This window comes from Lynx canadensis, chromosome B3, assembly GCF_007474595.2.
Source record: "Lynx canadensis isolate LIC74 chromosome B3, mLynCan4.pri.v2, whole genome shotgun sequence".
In the NCBI taxonomy this organism is placed as follows: Eukaryota; Metazoa; Chordata; class Mammalia; order Carnivora; family Felidae; genus Lynx; species Lynx canadensis.
The window spans coordinates 39079971-39086462 of NC_044308.2; the positions used below are offsets into that span (position 1 = coordinate 39079971).

At 41.0% G+C, this 6492-nt stretch overlaps 1 non-coding gene across 1 annotated transcript; it reads left to right on the plus strand.

Annotated features, from left to right (window-relative positions):
• Nucleotides 1-5997: 5997 nt before the first annotated feature.
• On the plus strand, nucleotides 5998-6133 carry LOC115517293. Its single transcript, XR_003969768.1, has one exon. It is a non-coding gene; the product is annotated as a U4 spliceosomal RNA (small nuclear RNA).
• The last annotated feature ends 359 nt before the right edge of the window (nucleotides 6134-6492 follow it).

Sequence of the window (6492 nt, forward strand, 5' to 3'; positions counted from 1 at the left end):
AATAAAAAACTTCGGGGTGAGTGGGTGGCTCAGTTGGTTAAGCATCTCACTTCGGCTCAGGTCATGGTCTCACAGTTCATGAGTTTGAGTCCCACATCGGGCTCTGTGCTGATAGCTCAGAGCCTGGAGCCTGCTTCGGATTCTGTGTCTCCCTCTCTGTTCCTCCCCCTCTCACTCTCTCCTCTCTCTCAAAAATCAGTGAACACAAAAAAATTAAAAAATAAAAAACTTAAAAAAAAACACTAGCATGACTTTTAATTTTTGCCCATCTGGTTTGCTCAGTAATTTTCACTTCTCTGATAACCAGTTAGTGTAAATATTTTCTCCTATATATATTAGCCATTTATCTTTCTTCTGTGAATTGCCTGTCAATATCCTTTTCTTGGGTTATCTTTTCATATTGATGTGGAGGATCTCTTTATATATACTTACCTTTTAAACCTTTGCATGTTACATATGGCACAAATATTTTCTTCAAATCTATCACGTGACTTTTAATTTCATTAATGATGCTTTTTTTCCGTATGCCTCTTTTATGGCTCAGGGTATTACATGGTGCATAAGAAGGCTTCTCCACACCAAGATTATTTTTAAAAAATCTTTCTTTCAAATATTTTTATAATTTTTTTCTCCATCCAGCTTTCACTTATATTGTGGATGATGTGACATAAGACTCTACATTAATTCTTTCCAAATGGATAGCCATTTGTTTCAACATCATTGATTTGAACAGTCCATCTTTTCCCACTGATTCGAAATGCCTAGTTTATTATAAATGACGCTCCCACATACACATGAGTCTGTTCTTGAATCTTCACACCATACCTCTGGCAACTACAGAGGAACACTGCTCACGTGTCCCTTCAAGAGAGCCTGGTGTGAGAAGTGTTGTTGGCTGACAGTCTCTAGCTGCCACACCTCCAAGATCTACTACGATGTTTCCACTGAAACCACACTCCCTCTGGACTGTTCCCAATAACTGAGCATGGCAGGGGTACTAGAGATAGAACAGTTCTGTCTAAAATGGGGCTCTTCTAATGGGCAGTCTTTGGAGCTCGAGATTGGCCTGGCTGAGATTTTCTTAGAATTGTATTATAGTCTGCGGCTCTTCCTACCCAATCCTCCTTCCTTCCCTCTCTCCTTGCATGGGTATTAGACCTAAATTGTGGTTTGAAGGCCCTACTTCTCCCTTGTGTCTTTCACAGGCATTTCTCCCAAATGAATCTCTTACACATCTTTTTTTTTTTTTTAATGTTTATTTATTTTTGAAAGAGAGAGAGTGCAAACAGGGGAGGGGCAGAGAGAGGGAGAGAAAGAATCTCCGCACTGTCAGCGCGGGGCCCGATGAGGAGCTGGAACTCACCAGTTGTGAGATCATAACCTGAACTGAAACCAAGAGTCAGACTCTTAACCGACCGAGCCACCCAGGCGCCCCAAATCTCTTACACTTCTAATTCCAGAGGACCTGAACTGATACAGTCCAATAAGTCAAATTTTCTATTCCTATGCCAATATCACACTGCTTTATGCTTTATTTTATAGCTTTATGTCTATTTCATTGTCTCATACATGGTACTAAATGAGTAAATATTTGTGTAGTGCTCAGAATACTGCCTGACATAAATGGGTGGCTTAGTTGGTTGAGTTTCTGACTCATAATTTCAGCTCAGGTCATGATTTCAGGGTCGTGGGATCCAGCCCTGTGTCACACTGAGCTTGGAGCCTGCTTGAGATTCTCTCTCTCTCTGCCCCCTCCCCCACCCTCCCTCTCCCTCTTTCTCTAAAACAAAAAGAATAGTGCCTGACATCTAATAAGAACCACATGTATTTGATAAATAAAAACAAATATAGAAATTCCTTCTCACTGCTTTTTTCTTTCTAAACGTTGGCTATAGGGGCGCCTGGGTGGCGCAGTCGGTTAAGCGTCCGACTTCAGCCAGGTCACGATCTCGCGGTCTGTGAGTTCGAGCCCCGCGTCGGGCTCTGGGCCGATGGCTCGGAGCCTGGAGCCTGTTTCTGATTCTGTGTCTCCCTCTCTCTCTGCCCCTCCCCCGTTCATGCTCTGTCTCTCTCTGTCCCAAAAATAAATAAACGTTGAAAAAAAAAAAATTTAAACGTTGGCTATATTTAGGGACTTTTTCAGATGAACCTTAGAGTAAACTTCTTAAGTTCCAAAAATATCCATATTGGGGTTTTGACTAGGATCGCATTACTAATCATTGAAAATATTTTTTTTTTTTAGAAATGAAATATAGAGTTTGGACAAGATGTACAAAAATATGAGATTCTGCTTATGAAAATATAAAAAAGAGTCAAAGAGATCAGGTTTTGTTAAATATTTTTTAAATCTTTATTTATTTTTGAGAGAGAGAGAGACTCAGAGTGCAAGCAGGAGAGGAACAGAAAAAGGAGACACAGAATCTGAAGCAGGCTCCAGGCTCCGAGCCATCCAGCACAGAGCCTGATGTGGGGCAAAACTCACAAACCGTGAGTTCATGGCCCAAGCTGAAGTCAGACACTTAAATGACTGAGCCACTCTGGCTCCCCAAGATCAGGGGTTTAATATTGATTTGGAAGAATGATTAATAGGAGAAGGGAGGTGAGGGAAAAAGAAAACAGAAAAAAAGCAAAATGTTGACTTTAGTTTTAGGAATGTCCAATTTAAACAGCTGGTAGGAAAACCAAAAGAAAATATCCAGTAAAAAGCCTAGAAATATAGATATGAAATGTCTCTAAAAATTTTTTTTCTTATTTGATTGTTAATATTTATATATTTTAAGGGGAAGTGGCACTGGGCAGAGAGAGAGAGAGAATCCTAACCAGGCTCTGTGCTGAGCAGAGGCTCCATCTCATGACTGTGAGATCATGACCTGAGCTGAAATCAAGAGGCAGACGTTTAACCTACTGAGCCACCCATGTCCCCAACTGTTGTTCTTATTTTTTTTATTAATTTTTTTTTAAATTTACATCCAAATTAGCATATAGTGCAACAATGATTTCAGGAGTAAATTCCTTAATGCCCCTTACCCATTTAGCCCACCCCCCCCCCCCCACAACGCTTCCAGTAACCCTCTGTTTGTTCTCCACACACACACACACACACACACACACACACACCACATCTTCTTTATCCACTCACCCATCGATGGACATTTGGGCTCTTTCCATACTTTGGCTATTGTTGATAGTGCTGCTATAAACATGGGGGTGCATGTGTCCCTTCGAAACAGCACACCTGTATCCCTTGGATAAATACCTAGTAGTGCGATTGCTGGGTCGTAGGGTAGTTCTATTTTTAGTTTTTTCAGGAACCTCCACACTGTTTTCTTTTTTTTTTTTTCAATATATGAAATTTATTGTCAAATTGGTTTCCATACAACACCCAGTGCTCATCCCAAAAGGTGCCCTCCTCAATACCCATCGCCCACCCTCCCCTCCCTCCCACCCCCATCAACCCTCAGTTTGTTCTCAGTTTTTAAGAGTCTCTTATGCTTTGGCTCTCTCCCACTCTAACCTCTTTTTTTTTTTTCTCCATACTGTTTTCCAGAGTGGCTGCATCAGCTTGCATTTCCCCCCAAATTTTTTAATTTATTTAATGTTTTTATTTATTTTGAGAGAGAGAGAGAGAGGGAGAGAGAGACAGGGTACGAGCAGAGGATGGGCAGAAAAAGAGGGAGACACAGAATCTGAAGCAGCCTCCAGGCTCTGAGCTGTCAGCATAGAGCCCGATGCAGGGCTTGAACTGATGAGCCGGGAGATCGTGACCTGAGCTGAAGTTGGATGCTCAACCGACTGAGCCACCCAGGTGCCCCCAGATTTGAAATGTCTTAATGAAGGAAGCAAGATCTGGAATATATCCCATCCTCCACCACCTGGGAGGCAACTTTACATGGTTACTGAAAACAGAGTGGGGACTGATAGGTCTGTGTTTAAACTCCCACTCAGCCATTCACTTGCTGTGACACCTTTAATAATTCACCTAATCCTGCTGAAGCTCAGTTCCTTATCTGCAAAATGAGGACAAACATGAAGATTAAAATGATGTATGTATCACTCTTGGCACCATGCCTGGCACGTTGATAATGCCTGGAGTGCACAACTGTGAGAGGCCCACCCGGCATCTAGGGGATGGAGACCAGGAATGCTGCTAAACATCCCGCAATACACCAGACAGCTCCCCCACAACCGAGGATTATCTGGCCCAACATATCACTAGTGCCAAGGTTGAGAACCATAAGTTAATAGCAAAGACTAGCTAGAGGCCTGGCCAGGGCCTATGGTGTGAAAAGGGCAGGATACCATGAGCATCGCATCTCCATCCTTGCTTGTTTTGGAAAGGCTGAGCATACTCCCCAGGTCTCAGGAAAAGTGCCCAGAACACACATACTTCCCTCCAGTATCTCACAAAATACTGAGATCCCACAGTATCCCTCAGGATCCCACAGGATCCTTCAGTATCCCACAAAAATAGTCACAAAATCCCCTGGGTGGAGCCCAGGGATCCACTAGCCTGCCACAAAATACTTCCATACATGGTGCTATTTGTTAAGTAAACACAGCGTCGTATTTCTTGATCCAAAAGGATTTTTATAGTGTCATTCACTTTATAACGGTGTGTTAAACTCTACATATCAATTTCATGCTCCTTTTTGTAATGCTGGCTTTATTTCACAATAAGAATTTTTTGAGAGAAAAAAGTAAACAGACCTTATGACGTGGTGAGATTTGGTTTGGTGGCTTTTTATCTTTTCTATTGAGTATATTGTAAGGTAACAAATCATACACAAGATAAGAAACTCTCAACCTTGATTATCTGATGACAGTCACTAAAACACCAACTATTCTTAAAGAAAGAAATGGTAAAATAAATGTATGTGTAAATATATTTAAGTCATAAACATACATGTTTAAAATAAATGTATAACTTATTATTTATGCCAAAATGCTATGTAGTTCAACTATAGATATTTTTTTCCAGATTATGAAATCTGAATCACAATAACCTCTGACTTTTTTTTTAAGTTTATTTATTTTGAGAGAGAGAGAGAGAGCAAGCAGGGGAGGGGCAGAGAGAAGGAAAGAGAGGATCCCAAGCAGGCTCCATGCTCCCAGCGCAGAGCCTGATGTAAGGCTCAAACTCAAGAACCATGAGATCATGACCTGAAGTGAAGCCAAGAGTCCGATGCTTAACCGACTGAGCCACCCAGGTTCTCCCTTCTGACTTTTATTATAACACTTTACTCTTCACATATTCTTTTTTTTTTAATTTTTTAAATGTTTATTTATTTCTGAGACAGAAACAGAGCATGAGTGGGGGAGGGGCAGAGAGAGGGGGAGACACGGAATCCAGAGCAGGCTCCGGGCTCTGAGCTGTCAGCACAGAGCCTGATGCAGGGCTCGAACTCACAAACGGTGAGATCATGACCTGAGCAGAAGTCAGTCGCTCAACTGTCTGAGCCACCCAGGCGCCCCATACTCTTCACATATTCTTAGTCTTCTAGGTTCAGTACTCATAGATCATAAATCATATACCACAGTCGTCTTTCAAAAATTAAAAAGGACACTATCAAGAGGGTGAAAAGATACCACACAGAATGGAGAAAATACTTACAAATCAAATATCTGATAAGTGATTCATATCCAGAATCTATAAAGAACAATTACAACCCAACACTAACACAACAACAACAAAAACAAAGAAAAACACCACCCAATTCAAAAATGGGCAAAGGACTTCATGAATAGACATATCTCCAAAGAAGATACACAAATGGCCCCTAAGCACATGAAAGGATGCTCAACATCGTCACTCATTAGAGAAATATAAATCAAAACCATATGAGATACCACTTTACACTCATTAGGATGGCTTTTATTAACAAGACAAAACAAGTGTGACAAGGATGCGAAGAAATTGTACCTTGTACATTGCTCACAAGAATGTAAAATGGTGCAGCCGCTGTGTTGCAGTTTGGTGGTTCTTTAAAAAGTTAAACAAGCTTTGCGCAGTGGCAGCATCATAGCCAATGAGGTTTATCCGAGGCGCGATTATTGCTAATTGAAAACTTTTCCCTAAAAAGTTAAACATACAAGTACTGTATGGTACAGCAAATCAACTTCTAGGTATATACCTCCCCAAAAAGCAAAGACACACACTCAACCAGATAGATACATGTTCAGATACCAGATAGATACCAACGTTCATAGCAGCATTATTCACAATAGCCAAAAGGTGGAAATAACACAGGTTCCATCAGCAGATGAATGGATAAACACAAGGTGGTATATATTAATAATGTCATGTTATTTAGCCTTGAAAAGGAGGGAAATTCTGCTACATGCTCCAACATGGGTGACTCTTGAACACGTTATGCTAAGTGAAATAAGCCAGGTACAAATGGACAAATAGTGTATGATTCCACTCGTATGAGGTACCTAGAGTGAGTACATTCTTACAGACAGAAGGTTGAAGCTATTGTTTGTTGGGTACAG